Here is a 21433-nt window from a genome sequence, read left to right as displayed (position 1 = left end):
AATTTTCTCTCTTTAAATATTGCAGAAGCTAAACCTCAGTGCAACCTCTATCTAGATTATAAATTCCAAATCTATGGAATATAAATTAAGGATTCAGGGCATGAGAATGAGGATTATGTGACTGGTTAGCATCAACCAGAAATTCAGGTTGTGTGGGTGTGGTAAGACAACTGTGGTGGGGCTGAGATTTTTGTCTTATTTGTTTTTCTTTTTATTAACAGCTTTGTTGCTGGGCCATCTTGGCCTCTTAGGGCAGGGTCTCTGTGCATTAATTAGGAGGAAGTCAGAATGTGAGTATTTTTAAACAGTGAAAATCTTTAAAAATTAGATATAGTCTATTTTTTAATTGAAGTGCAGTTGACATACAGTATTAGTTTCAAGTGTAAAATACAGTGATTCAACATTTATATACATGACAAAGTGATCACCTTGATACACCTAGCTCCCATCTGTCACAATACAAAGTAGTTACATATTATTAACTATGTTTCCTATGCTGTACATTTTACCCCAGGTCTGTCTTATTTAATACCTGGAAGTTTGTACTTTTAATCCTCTTCCCTTATTCTGACCAAATCCCACAAGATACAGTTTACTTATTTTTAGATTCCACCCCCACCCAGGGGGAAAACATGACTGGGCCGGGGTAGGGGTAGGGTCAGGGGAGAAGCAGATCCCTAAAGTTGGGTTTTGTTTTTTTTTTCTAATTTTAAGTTTTTATTTATTTGACAGATCACAAGTGGGCAGAGAGGCAGGCAGAGAGAGAGGGGAAGGCAGGCTCCCTGCTGAGCAGAGCGCCCAATACAGGGCTCCATCCCAGGACCCTGAGATCATGAGATCATGACCTGAGCTGAAGGCAGAGGATTAACCCACTGAGCCACCCAGGTGCCCCTAAAGTTTACTTTAAATACGGCACAGCTTATTGGCATCTCTGGCTTTTTTGTAGGAAAACATGTGGCATTCATTCCACAAATGTTTATTGCATTCCTGATATATGGAATGAACTGTGTTAACATCTTTTTTTTTTTTTTAATTAACATATAATGTCTTATTTGCCCCAGGGGCAAATAAGGCAGGTCTGTGAATCATCAAGCTTTCACGTTTCACAGCACTCACCATAGCTCATACCCTCCCCAGTGTCCATCACCCAACCACCCCCCGCACCTCCACCCCAGCAACAGATAATTGCAAAGACATAACTGATATTATAATAGTCCTGTATGGTGACAGAGGTAGCTAACACCTGTGAGCATAACTCTTATGGTTTGTCTCCCTTCAGATCCCGTCTTGTTTCATTTTTTCCCTTCCTAACCCCTATGCCCCACCGCCCTGAATCTCAAATTCCTCATAACAGAGAGATCTTAACGATAATTGTCTTTCTCTCATTGACTTATTTCGCTCAACATAATACCGTCTAGTTCCATCTTTAAGTAGACCTTGCCTTGAGGGAGCTCCTGAGTTCAGTTTGTCCACTTCTCCCTTCCTGTGCATCTACTGACTGATGGCAAAGGAGAAAGAGTCCACAAGTGTGGTGGGAAAGGGACATACAGCAGAATAAATACGTAACTGCGGAAAGTACATCAGAAAATGGAAGCTTTGTTAAGTGAATAGTCAAGATAACGGAGATATCTTGTTGTTTTTCACAGAACTTTGAAGAACTTTGTAACACTTAAGACGTCAAGGGTATATTTGTTCTTAGATGTGTAATGTCCTAATTTTAGGTTCAGCGAAGACAGATAATTGCAAAGACATAACTGATATTATAATAGTCCTGTATGGTGACAGAGATAGCTAACACCTGTGAGCACAGCATAGCATACAGAGAAGTCAAAATCACACTTGTGGACCTGAAACTAACGTTACATTGTCAACTCTACTCAAATTAAAAAATTAAATAAAAAGGCATGACTACACTGACCCACCAGAGATGGCACCTGGCTGGTTCAGTCAGTGGAGCATGTCGGGGTCATGAGTTCAAGCCCCACATTGGGTGCAGAGCTTCCTTTAAAAAAAAAAAAATGAAAAAATAATAAAACCAAGACTATCCATTTACTGTCCACTAAAATATTAAGGGCAAGACTAAATGTTAAAAAATCCACATGAGGGGCGCCTGGGTGGCTCAGTTGGTTAAGCAGCTGCCTTCGGCTCAGGTCATGATCCCAGAGTCCTGGGATCGAGTCCCACATCGGGCTCCTTGCTCAGCAGGGAGCCTGCTTCTCCCTCTGCCTCTGCCTGCCATTCTGTCTGCCTGTGCTCGCTCTCTCCCCACCCGCTCTGATAAATAAATAAAAATCTTTAAAAAAAAAAAAAATCCACATGATTTTCTCTTATAGCTCATGTTACTTTTTTTTTTTTTAAGATTTTATTTATTTGACAAGAGATCACAAGTAGGCAGAGGAAGGTAGAGAGAGAGGAGGAAGCAGGCTCCCTGCTGAGCAGAGAGTCTGATGCGGGACTCAAACCCAGGACGCTGGGATCATGATTTGAGCTGAAGACAGAAGCTTTAACCCACTGAGCCATCCAGGTGCCCCTCATGGTACATTTTTTAAAGATACTTTATTTATTTATTTATTTACTTACTTACTTAGAAAGAGTGTGAGTGAGCAGGAGGGGAGGAAGAGCAGAGGGAGAGCCACCCAGGCGCCCCTCATCTTACCTTCCAAATGAGTTTCTGATTCGTATTTGTAGTCAAAATCACTAAAGCCAATGTTTAAGAATTCACAATGTATTTTATCTTTTCAAAGAAACAGCTTTTGATTTCATTGCTTTTTCTCAATTGTTTTCTCGTTTCCAATTTCACTGATTGCTGCTCTATTTTTTTTTTTCTTTGCTTGTTTTAGGCATAAATTGCTGTTCTTTAGTTGCCTAAGAGGGAAGCTTAGGTCATTGACTTTAGGTCTTCTTTTCTAGAACATGCATTTAATGTTGTAAATGCCCTGCTAAGCACTGATTTTACTGCATTCCCAAATTTTGTTAAGTTGTATTTTCATTTTCATTTAGTTCAAAAGATGTTCTAAGTTTTTCTTGCAGGCTCTTTTTTGACTAGTATGTCATTTATAGAGTCTTGTTAATTTCCAGATATTTAGGGTTTACAAGCTTTCTATAATTGGCTTCTTGTTTAAATTCGTGTGCTCTGGGGCACCTGGGTGGCTCAGTTCGTTAAGCATCTGCCTTTGGCTCAGGTCATGATCTGGAGTTCCTCGGGCTGAGCCCCTGCATCAGGCTTCTTGCTCAGCAGGGGGTCTGCTTCTCCCTCTCCCTCACCCCTGCTCATGCTTGCCCGCTTGCTCACTCTCTTGTGTTCTCTTTCTCAAATAAATAAAATCTTTCAAAAATAAATAAATAATTTCATGTGCTCATGAATGTTGCTTTGTATATATGTCTTTTTAAAAATTCCTTCATGTAGGGGCGCCTGGGTGGCTCAGTGGTTAAGCCGCTGCCTTCGGCTCAGGTCATGATCCCAGGGTCCTGGGATCGAGCCCCGCATCGGGCTCTCTGCTCAGCAGGGAGCCTGCTTCCTCCTCTCTCTCTCTGCCTGCCTCTCTGCCTACTTACGATCTCTGTCTGTCAAATAAATAAATAAAAAAATAAAAAAATAAAAAATAAATAAAAATTCCTTCATGTATGGTTTATGGCCCAGAATACGGTTTATCTTGGTGAGTATTCACGTGAGCTTGAGAAGAATGTGTATTCTGCTGTTGTTAGATGAAATGTTCTATAGATGTTGAGCAGACCAAGTTGACTGATAGTGCTGTTCAGGTCAACTAGATCCCTACTGATTTTCTGCCTTCTGGATCTATTGATTACCGAAAGAGGAGTGTTCGAGTCTCTTGAAGCAATAGTGAGTTTATCTGTCTCTCCTTGAATTTCTGTCAGTTTTTGCCTCACATATTTTGACACACTATTGTCAAGTGCATAGGTGTTTAAGGCTGTTAAGTCTACTTAACAGTAGTTAACTACTTAACTAAAGTACTTAACTACTTAACTAAAGAACTTCTTTACTAAATTAATTTAACTAAATTAACTTCTTTATCTTTACATAATGCTCCTCTTTATCTCTGATCATTTTCCTTCTTCTGAAATCTGACATTAATACAGCTACTCCAGGTTACTTTTTATTAGTGTTTGCAGGGTATCACATTACTTTTAACTTAAATCTTTATATTTATAGTGGGCTTCTTTTAGACAACATAAAATTGGGCCTTGTGGGTTTTTGTTGTTGTTGTTGTTGTTTTAAGATTTTATTTATTTATTTGACAAAGAGAGATCACAAGTAGGCAGAGAGGCAGGCAGAGACAGAAGAGGAGGCAGGCTCCCTGCTGAGCAGAGAGCCCTATGCGGGGCTCGATCCCAGGACTCTGGGATCATGACCTGAGCCGAAGGCAGAGGCTTTAACCCACTGAGCCACCCAGGCGCCCCTGGGTCTTGTTTTTTTGATCCACTCTGATAGTAGCTGTTAAGGTCTACTTACCCTGCTGAAGAGGGTTTTTTCTTGCCTTGAAACTTAGTATGCCTTACAAATTTTTGTTGAAAGCCTGACATCATGTATTGGGTAATAGGAGATAAGTAGGTGTCCAGTGTGTGGTTTGGTGTCAATCTGGCTAGGAGTTGGACTGTTTCTCATGTTTGTTGTAGCTGTAGGTGTCAGAGGCTTTCATGCCCTCTCACATCCTTGTTTTATCTTCCCTGGAAACTCCTTCTTAAATGGAATCTGTACCTTTGCTGCTCTTTCAGCTATAGTCCATTGTTATTTTGTAGCCCTGTTGGCACAGTCAGGGGTATAATCTTATTCTAAATCCTATACTAAACCTCAGTCTTTTTTTTTTTTTTTTTTTTTAAGATTTTATTTTATTTATTTGACAGAGAGAAATCACAAGTAGATGTGGGGCAGGCAGAGAGAGAGGGAAGCAGGCTCCCTGCTGAGCAGAGAACCCGATGCGGGACCCGATCCCAGGACCCTGAGATCATGACCTGAGCCGAAGGCAGCGGCTTAAACCACTGAGCCACCCAGGCGCCCTAAACCTCAGTCTTTTAAGGGGTCTGTGTCCCTGAGTGTGACTTTCACAAGCGTCTCTCAGCATTTTTCCCTTTAGGTGTGACAGGAAAGCTAGAGGGGGCTGAATTTGGGTAATTTCCTTCTCCCAGAGTCAGATAAAGCTCTGTTAAGGTCTACTTCCCCTGCTGAAGAGGGCTTTGTCATGGAGAACACTCTGTGCGTATATCAAAATGGTTACTTTTCCCTACCCCCCGCCAAAACACAAGTGTTTCTTCTTGGCTCTTCATGAGAACTTAGTGGGGTTTCTAGAAGTAAAATCTACTAGAATGTGGGGCCTCTGTAAGGCCACAGCCAGTAGGAGTTTCCTGCCCCAAGCTAGTCCACACCCAGCCCCTGGCAATTCTTCGGTTACTGTTTTACTCATCTACCAGTTTACGGCTCCAGGAGCTTCTGTCCCAGGTAAACTGAACCCATCTGTGATTTTCTGTGTTTTTCTGTCTCCAGATTCTGTGGTGACAGCTTGCCCTGCCGCCTGAATTCTCTGAAGGCTCCAAGAAAACTCCTTCAAGTCACTGATTTTCAGGTTGTTTAGGTTTTTCCTTATAAGGATGTGGGTGACAACTTCCAAACTCTTTATATATCAGAACTGAAGCTGGAAGTCCCCCAGTATGTATTTTTTCACATTAAACATGTACATAATTATATATAGTCTTTCTTGGGGGCACCCGAGTGGCTCAATCAGTTGAGCATCTCTCTGTGATCTCTCTCTCTGACTTTTGATGTTGTCTTAGGTCATGATCTCAGGGTCGAGATCAAGCCCTGCATTCGCTGTGTGCTGGGCATGGAGGCTGTTTCAGATTCTCTCAGGGCTCCAAGGTGGCTCAGTCCTTTGAGCCTCCAAATTTTGATTTCGGCTCAGGTCATGGGATTGAGCTCCAAGCTGGGCTCTGCGCTCAACATGGAGTCTGCTTATCCCTCTCCTCTCTCTCTCAAGTAAATAAAAATCTAAAAAAAAAAAAAATTCTCTTCTTGATAGGCCTAGTACAATCTTGGGAACAGGGTTGCTGTATGCTGAAGGTTGGACAGTAGCTCTTAGCCTTGCCTATCTTAGGTAGTTATGCTGTGCATTTTTTTTTTTTATTGGTGTACCATGTTTGATTTGTCCCTGATATATTTGGAGTTTTTCTGAGAAATGGAGCAGTAATACAGCATCAACTTATTAAAATACGTTTTAAGCCTTTAAAAAAAAAAATTCTCCCTCCCTCTGCTTCTCCCACTTGCTCCCGCACTCTCTCTCTCTCTAATTTATTAATTTATTTTTTAAAAAGATTTTATCTATTTATTTAACAGACAGAGATCACAAGTAGGCAGAGAGGCAGGCAGAGAGAGTGGGGAGCAGGCTCCCTGCTGAGCAGAGAGCCCGATGTGGGGCTTGATCCCAGGACGCTGGGATCATGACCTGAGCCGAAGGCAGAGGCTTTAACCCACTGAGCCACCCAGGATCCCCTTTAATTTATTAATTTAAAAATAAATAGTCCCGGGGCACCTGGGTGGCTCAGTGGGTTCAGCCTCTGCCTTCGGCTCGGGTTCCCAGTATCGAGCCCTCATCGGGCTCTCTGCTCAGTGGGGAGCTTGCTTCTCCCTCCTCTCTGCCTACTTGTGATCTCTCTTTCTGTCAAATAAACAAATAAAATATTTTTTAAAAAATACAAAATAAAAATAAATAGTGCCCCCACTTGGAATAAATTGTCATTCTAGTGCTTCTCAATCACCATTGTATTAATCCTAAAACTCCTAACATGACTGTTATTAACAGTTTACTGTTATTTTTAATTTCTTCTCTATGTTCATATGTGTGTATATATCCATATCTATATGTGCCTGTACACAAAGATGGACATACACACATACATATATATATACACGCACATTTTTAATCAAGGTGTATATACTATGCTGCAACATTTTTTCCATGTAATACTCTATGCTTTTTTCTTTAAAAGCTAAATTTATTTCAAATGAGGCTTATGGGCACCTGGGTGGCTCCGTCGTTAAGCATCTGCCATTGGCTCAGGTCATGATCCCATGGTCCTAGGATCGAGTTCCTAGTTGGGCTCCCTGCTCAATGGGAAACCTGCTTCTCCCTCTCCCTCTCCCACTCCCACTTGTGTTCCCTCTCTTGCTGTCTCTCTATCAAAAACAATGAATAAAATCTTAAAAAAAAAAAGAAACTTTAAATGAGGTTTATATTCAATTGACAGAACTGTGTTTTTCCTGAAATTTCATCTATTATTCATAATCAGTCATTTTATCCAATAAAAATATATTAAGGGGCATCTGTAGCCCAGTCAGAGGAGCATGCAAATCTTGATCTCGGGGTTGTGAGTTTGAGCCCCATGTGGGTGTAGAGAGAGATTACTTAAATAGTGAAACTTGTAAAAATATATATATATATATTAAGTAGGTGGCTATGGAATTCTATTAAAAACATAGGCAGGGGGCGCCTGGGTGGCTCAGTGGGTTAAGCCGCTGCCTTCGGCTCAGGTCATGATCCCAGGGTCCTGGGATCGAGTCCCGCATCGGGTTCTCTGTTCAGCGGGGAGCCTGCTTCCTCCTCTCTCTCTGCCTGCCTCTCTGCCTGCTTGTGATTTCTCTCTCTGTCAAATAAATAAATAAAATCTTTAAAAATAAATAAATAAATAAATAAAAATAAAAAAAAAAAAAACATAGGCAAAACCTCTAACTCATAACCCACTAATTTTTCTGCAGGGATTCAATAAAATTATATTATTTTTTCCCCTAAGTTCCAAATAAGATACCAACATATAATAAATTAAAAAAAAATAACCCTTGCTCATTTTTTTCCACTTTCCATCATGTGAGAGTTCAACAGATATTCTAAAATACAATTTTTTTAGTACCTATACTTTCAGATATGTTTCTGGTTTAACATGGCAGACTGAACACACACATCTGACTTTCGCTTAACTATGAAATTATAGGAGAGTGAGCAGGTTGGAAGACACAGGAAGAGAAAAAGAAGAGGAACCTGGACTTAGCCCAACGTGCTGTATGTAATGAGGGAATCCTGGCACTCAGCAAGCTTGAAGCCGAGAAAAGAAAGAGCAGGGCTGGGCTGGGAAGCCATATTTAGAGTAAGTCATGAAAGAAGCATGCTTGGAATTACAAGGACAGTTGGTTACTTCCCCTCTCTTTTCCACCATTTATTTGTTCAACAAATATTTGTTGGGCAGGTGGCCTGAGGAGGGCGAAGGAGAACAGTGTCTGAGTGGACTTCAGACTCCACCGTGATGTGCAGTGGGGAGGAGGGAAAGGCAGCACGTAGGAGGAAACATACTTGACCTGTTCCATCTGAAGTACAACCCTTTTCAATTTGGCAATTGTGGGGTTCCCCAGTCTGCCTGGCTCTTCACCCACACATCTTGTCAGTGAGGCACGCTGGAAGGCAGGCTCTACCACTTCCTCAGAAGCAGCTCACTCTCCCCATAGGGAGAGGCCAACAGGAGCCAGAGAACATCACTGCTGAAACCTGCCTACCACAGCCGAGGCCAACCCTTGGAGGCATTTGCACCGACGTCTGAGTGAACGTCTGAGCAAGCGAGATAGGAATAAACATGGCAGCAGCATGGACAGGAAGGACCAAGATGAACCAACTGAATCACGGACTCCAGAGGAGACATAAATAACTCTAGAAAGAAGAGATTTCAAATGGTCCTAACTAGTATCCTCAGACGTTGGTGCTTCCGTCCAACAGTCTGCAAGGAAAGGGAGTGATTGCCTGAAAACCGTCATGGATGATAAAGTGGGCTGGCACAAGGACCCGTAATCGGGAGGACAGAGTAGAGGAAGCCTCTCAGAACAGAAATCAGACCGCAGATGGAGGCGACGTCACTGTAAAGAAGAACAAAGACACGCGTGTGGAGAAATAAATCATAGAAAATCTCCTCTCACCGAAGAAAAATGCCACTCACTGTCAAGCAGGACTAATTGGAAAGGCCCACACATTCTGATGAGATTTCAGAACCAAAAACCTTCCGAAGACGGGAGGGGGGGGTGTTGTGAAAAGCCCTGACACTTGCAGAGTATCCAAATCAGACCGACTTCAGATTTCTCATCACCAAATGCTGCAGGGTATGGGAGCAATGTCTTCAGAGATGGAGGAGACAAGTGTTAGAACCTAAAATCCTATACTTAGCTACGGCATCAATCAAATGTAAAGGCCAAATGAAGATGCATTCAAACATAAAGAGAATCCCTGCATGGGAAATTTTTAAAAGAGATTCTCCAACAAAATTTTTTAAAAATCCAGAAGGAGCATCTGGCTCGCTTAGTCAGTAGGGCATGTGACTCTAGATCTCATGGTTGTGAGTTCAAGACCCAGGCCGGGTGTAGACATTGCTAAAATAAATAAATAAATAAATAATCCAACAATGAAACATGATGTGGGAGTAGCAGTTAGAAACTAAAGTGCAACATACTTCGTGTAAGAAATAAAAGAGGAAATATGTGGAAGATTCTTGGAGTGCCAGAATGTTAACAGCATAGGGTTACATTTTCCTTTTTACATTAGTTCCAATATACTAGTTGATTCTGTAATGATATTTACACATTCACATCTTTTATGACACCTTCTTTGGTCTTTTAGGATTTACTCATTCAATAAATGTTTATTGGGGGACATCTAGGGGGTTCCTTGGGTTAAGTGACTGCCTTTGGCTCGGGTCATGATCCCTGGGTCCTGGGATCCAGCCCTACGTCAGGTTTCTGCTCAGCGGGGAGCCTTCTCTCTCTCTCTCCCTCTCTTTCCCCCTCAGCCTCACCTTCTCTCTCTGCGCATTCTCTCTCTCTGAAATAAATAATAAAATCGTAAATAAATAAATAAATGTATGCTTATTGAGCACCTATTGGCCAGGAACAGTTCCTGGCATTTGGAACATTCAGTGAACACAACATGAACTTACTCTCTTCCAAGTGGGAGACACCTTGGGAAGGTGGCCAAGATCTGAATCAAGTGAGGGAGTGAGCCATGAAGAGCAAATACAAAGCCTCCAAGGCAAAAACACATGGCTTGCTGTAGCCAAGAAGAAATTCAGCTTTATATTTTAGTGGATAAACAGTGTATAAATATTTGTCTTGACAAGTAGGATAATATAACTAGAAAAAATTGGGAGGATCTTAAAAGAATAACACTAATTTACTCATTTTCATAGATACAGTGTGACATTTATAATTTAAGAAGTAGATGACTTCATATAATATCTAAAGAGAGAAAGATAGCCAGTAGAAGTAGAAGATCAAACTGGAACTGTTGGGAGTAAATGAGAAGAGTCCGTGTAATAAATCACTTATATACCAGGAAGGAGAAAATACAACCTAAAGTCAGGATACAAACAGGGAAGGATTTTATTTCATGTTATAAGGATAATGAACTAAAAAATGAAAACCAGAAACTATGAAGAGTGGTTGTCTGTGTACGTGAACCTGGAAATGAGAAAGGGGCGACTTTCACTTTTCATTTTCTACCTTCTGTTCTACTTCAGTTCTTTCTACATTTTCTTTTTATTTTGCCTGCATAGCTATATTTTTATTATTTTTTTGCATAACTATATTTTTTAAAACAGCTTTCAATTAATATACCACCAATTTTGTTCCCAAAAGCCTTCCAAGTAACATAAAAATACAAACAATAATAATAGTAACAATGAGATGAATAAAAGGAGGAAAAATCATTACAGGAAGTTTGAAGTTTGGGTAATGTCAGTATTTAAAAATTATTTAAGATCTATGTGATAGGGGTACCTGGGTGGCTCAGTGGGTTAAAGCCTCTGCCTTCAGCTCAGTTCATGATCCAGGGTCCTGGGATCGAGCCCCACATCGGGCTCTCTGCTCTGTGGGGAGCCTGCTTCCTCCTCTCTCTCTGCCTGCCTCTCTGTCTACTTGTGGTTTCTGTCTGTCAAATAAATAAAATCTTTAAATTTTTTTTTAAAAGACTCTGTACTTAATTAAAAAAAAAAAGATCTATGTGACAGATTTTTCATGGCTTAGCCATTCAAAAATTAATGCTCTGTTGAATATTTCTCGAGATTCTGCTAACTCCAATGGAAAATTCTGTCTTTAGAGATGATGATCTGCTAGAGACCTCTGAGAGAATGAGCCAAATCATTCTAGCCAAAATTCCTTGACCAACACAATATGTTAGTTTCACTTGAAATTTGACCTGCTTTTCTTTTTTTTTTTTTTTAAGATTTTTAAAAAGATTTTATTTATTTATTTGACAGACAGAGATCACAGGTAGGCAGAGAGGCAGGCAGAGAGAGAGGAGGAAGCAGACTTCCCGCTGAGCAGGGAGGCCAATTCAGGACTCGATCCCAGGACCCTGAAATCATGACCTGAGCCGAAGGCAGAGGCTTTAACCCACTGAGACACCCAGGCGCCCTTGACCTGCTTTTCTAAATGTAATTTAGATGTTGAGAAAATGGATACTTTGTTGTGACATATGTATAAAGGGCCTGGAAAAATGAACATAGTAACCAAGATTTGAAACACAAGCTACTTTTTAAAAAAAGATTTTACTTATTTATTTGAGAGAGAATCACAAGCAAGCAGAGAGGCAGGCAAAGGGCGGGGGGTGGGGGGGAGCAGACTCCCTGCTGAGAAGAGATCCTGATCCTGGGCTGGATCCTAAGACCCTGAGATCATGACCTGAGCCGAAGGCAGATACCTAAAGACTGAGAGAGCCAGGTACCGGAAGATTTCACCATTTCTGAAAAATGTATTGCCAGTGTCAATACTATTGAAGGATATTGAACTTACCACACAACTCCCATATTACTCAGCATTTATAGCTGTCACATTCACTGTGATTCTCCATTGTTTCCAGTATCTGATTATTTCATTCAGCCTTCCTATATGGTCATGTCTGGACATGTACTTAGTGAAATGCAAATTTCCTTTATTTCTGCCCTATAATATAGTTGGATCATTATACTGATCCTTTATGAAACTTTACTTGAGAAGAAATGATAGGACCAATGAGTTTCCTTTATAGATAAAATGAAAAAAAAATTAAATAAAATAATTTAAGTATTTGTAATAATAACTTTTGGTAATAATCCCTAAGTGAATCTACAGATTCCGTGTAATTCCTATCAAAATTCCAACTGATTATTTTGCAAAATGAACAGTGTTCTTAAAGTTCATAAAGAAATGCTGGAGACCCCAAATGGCCAAACAGTCTTAAACAAGAAAAGTTGGAGGACTCCCATTTCAGATTTCAAAACCTACTACAAGGCTAATGTAAAATGGCACATGAACAGTGTGTTATCTGCATAAGGATAGATGTATAGATCAATGAAACAGAATTGAGAGTCCAGAAGTAAATCCATACCAAACATCTATGAACAACTGCTCATTTTAGCAAGGTTCCAAGCTCATTTATTTATTTTATTTATTTATTTTTTTTTTTAGATTTTATTTATTTATTTGACAGAGATCACAAGTAGGCAGAGAGTCAGGCAGAGAGAGAGAAGAGGAAGCGGACTCCCTGCTGAGCAGAGAGCCCGATGCGGGGCTCAATCCCAGGACCCTGGGATCATAACCTGAGCCGAAAGCAGAGGCTTAACCCACTGAGCCACCCAGGTGCCCCCCAAGCTCATTTAATAAGGAAAGAAGAATCTTCCAACAGATGGTGTTGAGACAACTGAATATTGGCAAAGACCCCCACCTTGACCTAACTCCCGTCAGGCTCCTCTAATCCCTCTAGGCTTTGACTTTCTGTGTTTACTCTTGGGCCTGCATCACCCAGATTAGCAAGAATCTTTTCAATCAGTTTAAAAAGAACCCCCACACTCAATATATATTCAAATTCCCCTTCCCCACCATCCCCCAGGTTGTGTCTGATCCTGCTGACCTGACTTCACCGAGAATCCTGTCAAGTCACTTTAGCCAGAGTACCCCTTACCCTGATGTTTACTTTAGTTATTTTTCCACCCACTGACATCCCCTCTAACCCTGCTCCTTGGCTATCAATCCCCATTTTTCCTTATTATATTTGTAGTTGAACCTAATCTCTCTTCCTATTATAAAATCCCACTGCAATTGTCTGTTGAAAAGTTGTTATCATCTTTAACAAGTGTTAGAGTAATTTTTTAAAAGATTTTATTTATTTATTTGACAGAGAGAGATCACAAGTAGGTAGAGAGGCAGGCAGGGGGTGGGGGGGAGCAGGCTCTCTACTGAGCAGAGAGCCTGATGTGGGGCTTGATCCCAGGACCCTGAGATCATGACCTGAGCTGAAGGCAGAGGCTTAACCCGTTGAGCCACCCAGGTGCCCCTAGAGTAATTTTTTTTTTTTTTTTTTTTAAGTAGGCTCCACGTCCAGCATGGAGCCCATTTAGGGCTTGAACTCATGACCCTGAGATCAAGACCTGAACTGAGATCAAAACTCAGATACCTGGGGCGCCTGGGTGGATCAGTGGGTTAAGCCGCTGCCTTCGGCTCAGGTCATGATCTCAGGGTCCTGGGATCGAGTCCCGCATCGGGCTCTCTGCTCAGCAGGGAGCCTGCTTCCCTTCCTCTCTCTCTGCCTGCCTCTTCATCTACTTGTGATTTCTCTCTGTCAAATAAATAAATAAAATCTTTAAAAAAATAAATAAATAAAATAAAAAAAAACAAAACTCAGATACCTAACTGACTGAGCCACCCAAGCACCCCTAGAATAATTTTTTATATAATATTCATATGCAGAAGCATGAATTTGGAACCCTGCATGACACCATGTACAGAAATTAATTCAAAATGTATTAAGGATATAAATGTAAGAGTTAAAGCTATAATATTCTTAGAAGAAAGCATAGGTGTAGAACTTCATTACCTTGGATTAAGGAACAGTTTCTTAGATATGATGCTGAAAGCACAAGAACAAAAGAAAAAGTTAATGAAATGGACTTCATCCAAATTTTAAAACTTTTTAAAAAGATTTATTTATCTGTTTCAGAGAGAGAGCATATGCGTGGTGGGAGGAGCAGCCAGAGGGGAAGAGAGAGCAGCCTCAAACAGATTCCCCACTGGGTGCAGAGCCTGACATAGGGCTCCATCCCAGGACCCTGAGATCATGCCCTCATGATGATCATGAGTCAAAATCAAGAGTCAGGCGCTCAACCAGCTGAGGCACCCAGGTGCCCCCAAATTTTAAAACCTTACTACCAAGTAAGTGAAAAGACAACTCATAGAAAGGGAGAAAATATTTATAAATCCTATATCTGGTAAGGGCCTAGTACCTAGAACATATAAAGAACTCTTAAAACTCAACAAGGAAAGGGAAATAACCCAATTTAAAAATGGGTAAAAGACTGGGGCCCCTGCCTGGCTCAGTTGGTGGAACATGTGACTCTTGATCTTACAGTTGTGAGTTTGAGTTCCACGTTGGGTATAGAAATTACTTAGAAATGAAATCTTTTTTTTTTTAAGATTTTATTTTATTTATTTGAGAGAGAGAGAAAGAGAAACAGAGCATGAGCAGGGGGAGAGGAAGAGGGAGAAGCAGACTCCCCACTAAGCAGGGAGCTTGACATGGGGCACGATCCCAGGACCCTAAGATCATGATTTGAGCCGAAGACAGGTGGTTAACTGACCGAGCCACCCAGATGCCCCTTAAAAAATAAAATCTTTTAAAAAATGGCAAAAGATTTAAACAGACATTGGTCCAAATAAGAAGGATAAGTGGCCAATACGCACATGAAACAAGGTTCAACATCATCAGCCATCAGGAAAATACAAAATAAAACCACAATGGGGTACTGTTTTCCACCCACTCAGATGTCTATAGTTTTAAAAATGAATTAAAAAATAATAATTATAAGCGCTGGCACAGAGGCGAGAAAACTGGAGCCCTCACATACTACTGAGGAGTGGGATGTAAAAAGGTGCAGCTGCTGTGGAAAGTAACTTGGCAGTTCCTCAAACCGTTAAACAGTGAGTTACCATAGGACCCAGCAATTCCACTCCTAGCTACACACCCAAGAGAAATAAAAACATGTCTGCACAAAAACTTGTACATGAGGGGCATCTGGGTGGCTCAGTTGGTTAAGCATCTGCCTTCGGCTCAGGTCATGATCCTGGGGATCGAGCTGCCCATCAGGCTCCCTGCTCAATGGGGAGTCTGCTTCTCCCTCTCCCACTCCCCCTGCTTGTGTTCCCTCTCTTGCTGTGTGTGTCTCTCTGTCAGATAAATAAATAAAATCTTTAAAAAATAAAATACAGGGACACCTGGGTGGCTCAGTTGGTTGAGCAGCTGCCTTCGGCTCAGATCATGATCCCAGTGTCCTGGGATCGAGTCCCACATCGGGCTCCTTGCTTGGCGGGGAGCCTGCTTCTCCCTCTGCCTCTGCTTGCCTCTCTGTCTGCCTATGCTCGCTCGCTCTCTCTCTCCCTCTATCCCTGACAAATAAATAAATAAAATCTTAAAAAAAAATTAAAAAAAAAATACAATATATTCAGTCATAATGTTTAGGTCCCAATACCCCTTCTCTATGTTTCCTAATTCCATAATTGAATTTTTAGTGTAACAGTGTGCTACTAATCATGTATTTCTGTATTGCCTTTTGGGAGTACAGTGGGGTGTTGACTGTATCAGCTGGCATGTTCCCCCTCAGGAGAAGACCTGAAAGCCCCTCATGCATATCAGCATTGCTAAAATAGAGGACTGAAGTCATATTATCTCTAGCACTTAGAATTGGTTCAGTTAAATTGCGGTATGGCTTTTTTTTTTTTTTTTTTTTTTTAAGGAAGAACTCTTCCAAAATTACTCCCATGTACATTACAGGCTATGCTCTTATCTGGGTGCGAGCGTCACTGTGAGAACAGGCAGGGGCTCCCTAACACGGACACAAACCGAATGCTGCATCCATTTGCAGTCTGTCATTCCCCGTCCCCGTCCTCGTCCTCGTCATAGCACTGGGTTCTCTTTATCTGTTCCTCCACAGACAGCTCTTGGACTACTTCTTCCCGCCAGAATCCTAGGTCGTGGGATTTCTGATTCTGGGTAGTGACTTCTCTAGGGGAGGTATTGTCTGCAAAGCTGGACCAGTCTGTAGGCTTGGGTTCTTGTGGGGACTGCTGCTTGAGGTCTCAATCCTCTCCATCCAAGTCTGCACCATTCTCTGTAAGAGTCTCACTCCCCATCTCAAAACCGCCGTCTCCCTTCCTTCTCCCCCTGTCTCCCCTCTTCCGGATTCCTGGGTTTGCCAGGTTGTTTTTCCCACGCTACCATTCTTTTTGGAGGTATTGGCATTTCCCGCTTGTCTCCTTTCTGCAGTCCTTCCTCCTGTAGATCCCTCGCTCAGCTCTGACATGCTCCAGCCTTTCCTTATGCGTGGGGCCGGGATCTGGGGGCTCTTGACTGAAGTCGTTGAAATGGAGCTGCTACGGTGAACAGGTGACTTCTTTCTCTCAGCAGAGAAGACCGTCTTAACTTCTTCAGATCCAGATCGAGGTCCTCGGGAGGGTCAGGCTTGCTGATTTCATCCTCAGGAGACCATCTAGGCTTGGAGACTGATCTCTTCCTCCAAGGTCCTTCCTGAACTACCAGGTTCTGGAGGCGGGGGGAGGGGGACGGCGGTCAGGTGGTCCCCAGCTTCTTGGTTTCAGCAGGCTTGTCTTCTTTCTCTGGCTGCGACGAGGCCTTGGCTTCCACACTTGCTGTCAGCACACCCACCTTCACAATGCGGGCATCTTCCAGCCCTGGGCTCTGAGGGGTCTCCCCCGCATTTGGAAGCTGGGCTGGTCTCTCCAAAGTCCTTTCCTTTCAGTTTTGCTTGCCCACAGATCCTCGTGCGGTCCGTGCCCCAAGCCTTCATCATAGCTGCCTTTAGCCTTAAAGAGTTGGTCGAAGTGAGGCTCACGGTAGAATCCCTCATGTAAAGACATGTATGTTCCTAGACTAAGTCCGCTGTTGCAGTAGGAGCAACAGAAGCCGCTGACGTGACCTCCCCACCAGTTGGCCCAGACACGCTCCATGGGGTAGACTGTCTTCTGACCTGGTGCACGAGTCTCTCCTGCAGGTCCCTGAAACTTCTTCACTGCTTCGGGAGGAGAACTCCCAGAGAGGCTGGAGGCTCTGGCATCAGGACTTCGTGGCTTGGGATGGACAGGCTGCTGGGTCTCACTCTTGACCGGGGGGGAGTTACAGAGTCATCCTCAACAGCAGTGGAACAGACTGCCAGGCTCTTCTCAGTGGCAGACACCTTGTCTCCAACCTGATGGGCGAGGCAGACCTCAGGATCTGGGGGCACGTTCTGCTTTTGCTCTAATTAATGAGTTTTTTTATTTCACCACCGGCAGCTTGCAAGTCATTTGTAGAGTTGGTGGAACTGCTCTGTTCGGACACAGCTGCCTGGCACTTGGCCATTTGATCCTTGATGGAGGTTTCTGACAAGGGTCATGAATCCAGATTTCACTGGCTCTCGGTTTCCTCTGCCTTGACCGGGGCCTGTCTCCACATCATCCAGAGAGTGGCTGTTTCTGGAGATCCTCCCTCCACCTGCCCTTTGGCCCTGGCCTGAAGAATCTGCTTCACTGGCATTGGCTCGCCCTCCTCAACCGTCATCTGAAGCCTGTTCAGCAGATCATGGTATCTCCCCGTTTTGTTTGCAGCTTCCCTGTTTTCACTGATTTCAGGTTTTTCTACCTGGTGCTTGAAGTCTCCTAGACAAGTTTCCTTTTTTTTTTACTTTCTTTCGAGTGGTTTTTTTTTTTGACAGACAGACAGAGATCACAAGTAGGCAGAGAAGCAGGCAGAAAGAGAAGGAGGGGAAGCAGGCTCCCTGCTGAGCAGAGAGCCCGATGCAAGGCTCTATCCCAGGACCCTGGAATTATGACCCGAGCTGAAGGCAGAGGCTTTAACCCAATGAGCCACCCACGCGCCCCTCAAGTGGTCTTTAAGACGCTCACTGCCTTCAAGGCGGGGATGTGGACACTGAACATGGGCTTCAGGATGTGGTCCGAGCCTGGGTCTGCAGTGAACTCATTCCTCGTGGTCAGCTTGGGCCTCAGAGGCAAAAGACACCTCTTCACCGGGAGGACGGCTGCCTCTGAGTCAGACCTCAGCATTCCTGTTCAGAGGGAGTCTGTGGGAAACTCTGTCCCCAGGACTGGGTTCTCCCACTTCTTCTTTACCACAGTCAGGATCCCCCTCCTGCAGGGCTGGGGGAGATGATCAGTGTTCTAAAGGAACAAGAAGTAAGGTGTCAGTTATAACTTGCCTGTTGAAACCTTCAAACATGTTGTTCTGTTTTTGCTTTTCTTTTTAAGATTTTATTTATTTGAGAGAGAGAGAGAGCAGGAGTGGGGGGATGGTTAGAAGGAGAGGGAGAGGCAGAATCCCCACTGTGCAGGGAACCCAACACAGGGCTCGATCCCAGGACCCCGAGATCATGACCTGAGCCAAAGGCAGACACTTAATGGACAGAGCTACCCAGGCACTTGTTGTTCTTTGTAAAATTAAAGTTAAAACTCTAAGCTGCTCCTGGTCCACTGACCTTTCAGACAGCTGTGAACAGTTTACAGCCCTGCCACATGGAAAAGGCATCTACCCGAGAGAGGAATTTTATCTTAATTTACAAAAAGAATAGTAAACACGTTTATATTATATTTCTATAGAAAAAACTCTATTTTCAAAGACAAAAAAAAGTGAGAAGGATGACACTGTTTTACAATTTGGCAAGTCTCTTTGATGTCTGGTCTAATAAGAGATAGATTTTTCATATTTGCTTTTGCATTCAGTCTGTTGCAATGTGTTGTTTGGTTAAAGATAACAAAGACGATCTGTCCTTAAATGCAAATGTAGTTAGAAAACAGGGACATCGCCTGTAAGAATGTTTAAAATTTGAATATTTAAACTTTTAAGACTGACCATACCAAGTGTTACTGAGAATGCAGAGCATTGAAGTTCTCATACTCCTGCTGGAGAGACTGTAAAGGGCTACAGCCACTGCAGAAAACAATTCTGTAGTTACTTGAAAGTTAAACAGAACCTACCCCATGACTCATCCATCCTACTTTTAATGTATTTACCAAAGAGAAATGAAAGCAAAGCCCATGTAGATACAAAGTCTTTTGCACAAATGTTCAGAGCGGCTTTATTTGTAATAGCTGAGAAATGGAAACAACCCAAGTATCCATCTACAAATTAATGGTTATGCAAATTGGGATACATCCCTGCAATGCAATTCCGCTCGGCAACAAAAAAGGAATGAACTATTGATACATGCAACAGTATTATGAGTCTCAAAATAATTATGCTGAGGGAGTAAAACCAGTCCTAAAATGATTCTATTTTTTAAAAAGATTTATGTATTAATTTGAGAAAGAGCGAGAAAACAGGGTGGGGAGGTAGAGGAAGAGAGTCTCAGCAGATTCTGCGCTGAGTGCAGAACCTGATGTGGTGCTCAAGTCCACGAGCCTGAGATTACAACCTGAACTAAAATCAAGAGTCAGGTGCTTAACTCACCAAGCCACCCAGGAGCCCCTGTATGATTCCATTTTTAAGAAGTTTTAGAAAATGCAAACTAATCTATGGGAAGTAGGTCCATGGTTGCTTGGGGATGGGAGTGTGTGGGGACATTGGAAGGAGCAGGATTACCAAGGGGGCATGAGGAAACTCGGGGTGATGGCTTTGTTCATCATCTTGATTGTGGTGATAATTTCTCAGGTGAATAACATGTCAAAAATTATCTAATAGTACACTTGAACATGTACTTGTATGTCCATATTACCTTAATAAAGCTGCTCAAAAAGAAATGGTATTTTATTTTATTTTTTTTAAAAGATTTTATTTATTTATTTGTTAGAGGGAGAGAGAGAGTGCGAGCACAGGCAGACAGAGTGGGAGGCAGAGGCAGAGGGAGAAGCAGGCTCCCCCCCGAGCAAGGAGCCAGATGTGGGACTCGATCCCAGGATACTGAGACCATGACCTGAGCCAAAGGCAGCTGCTCAACCAACTGAGCCACCCAGGCGTCCCAGAAATGGTATTTTATTTTATTTTTTATTTATTTATTTATTTATTTATTTTTAAAGATTTTATTTATTTACTTGACAGAGAGAAATCACAAGTAGACCGAGAGGCAGGCAGAGAGAGAGAGAGAGGGAAGCAGGCTCCCTGCCGAGCAGAGAGCCCGACGCGGGACCCGATCCCAGGACCCCGAGACCACGACCCGAGCTGAAGGCAGCGGCCCAACCCACTGAGCCACCCAGGCGCCCCCAGAAATGGTATTTTAAAAAAAGAAAAAATATATACACAACAGATCTTGTTTAGATCCAGTTTCAAATCATTTGTAAAAAGATATTGAAAGGGGCACCTCGGTGGTTCAGTCAGTTAAGTGTCCAGCTCTTGATTTCGGCTTAGGTCGTGATCTTAGGGTCGTGGGATTGAGCCTGGCATAAGGCTCCTTGCTGGTGTGGGGCCTGCTTGCGATTTTCTCTCTCTCCCTCTGCCCCTCCCCTGCCTTAAAAGGAGGTACTGGAGAACATTTTAATACTGACCGGATATTAGATTATGTTAAGGAAGTGTTACTATTTTTTCAGTGTGATAATGGGTTTGTTATGTTAAAAAGTGTCTTATCTCTTATAGATACATACTGAAGTATTTATGGATGAAATTATGTGATGTCTGGGATTTACTGAGTTGGAGGAAATGAGGCGTATGTATGAAACAAGGTTAGCCAAATATTACTAATACTGACTTTATTCACTCTGCTTAGGATTCTCTCTCTCCCTCTCTCTGTCCCTCACCTCCCACCTGAGTGCACAATTTCTGTCAAAAAAAAATGTATATATATATATATATATATATATAGCATTAAAATATATGTATATATATTACATTTATATATGCATATATATTGCATTTAAATGCACAATTTATGTAAAAATATGTATATATAAATTGCATTTATATGTATATATATTGCATTTACATAGAGGTGCTTAACTCACCAAGCCACCCAGGAGCCCCACCCAGGAGTTATACCATTCTTTCTACTCCTGTGTATTTTGAGATTTCCCATAATACAGTTTTGTTGTTTCTCTCTCTCTTTTTTAAGATTTTATTTATTTGACAGAGAGCATAAGCGGGGGAGCAGCGGCAGAAGGAAGAGGGAGAGCCCCGCATCGGGCTCCCTACTTAGTAGATGCGGGGCTCAATCCCAGGACCCTGGGATCATGACCTGATCCAAAGGCAAACGCTAAACTGACTGAGCCCCCCCAGCACCCCACTCTTGTTTGGTTTCTTAAGAAATGATTATTTTAGTCCTGCTGCAAAACAGGGGAGTGGACTAAGTGGCTTCTAATCTTCTCATCTGAGAAAACATACCTTTTCTATTAAGTGATGATATAAACTATCTGCTTCTCACTAGAGGCAAA

At 42.4% G+C, this 21433-nt stretch overlaps 1 pseudogene across 1 annotated transcript; it reads right to left on the bottom strand.

Annotated features, from left to right (window-relative positions):
• Positions 1-15934: 15934 nt before the first annotated feature.
• On the bottom strand, positions 15935-18124 carry LOC309845003 (LIM domain and actin-binding protein 1 pseudogene; annotated as a pseudogene). The gene is made up of 2 exons: positions 17992-18124; positions 15935-17606 (listed from the first exon to the last, which is right to left on the bottom strand). The product of its transcript is annotated as an LIM domain and actin-binding protein 1 pseudogene (transcript).
• Between the last annotated feature and the right edge of the window lie 3309 nt (positions 18125-21433).

The sequence above is a fragment of the Mustela nivalis genome (genome assembly GCF_964662115.1).
Source record: "Mustela nivalis genome assembly, chromosome: 12".
Classification (NCBI taxonomy): domain Eukaryota; kingdom Metazoa; phylum Chordata; class Mammalia; order Carnivora; family Mustelidae; genus Mustela; species Mustela nivalis.
The sequence above is the reverse complement of the archived record's forward strand: the minus strand, read 5'-3'. Positions and strand labels throughout refer to the sequence as shown.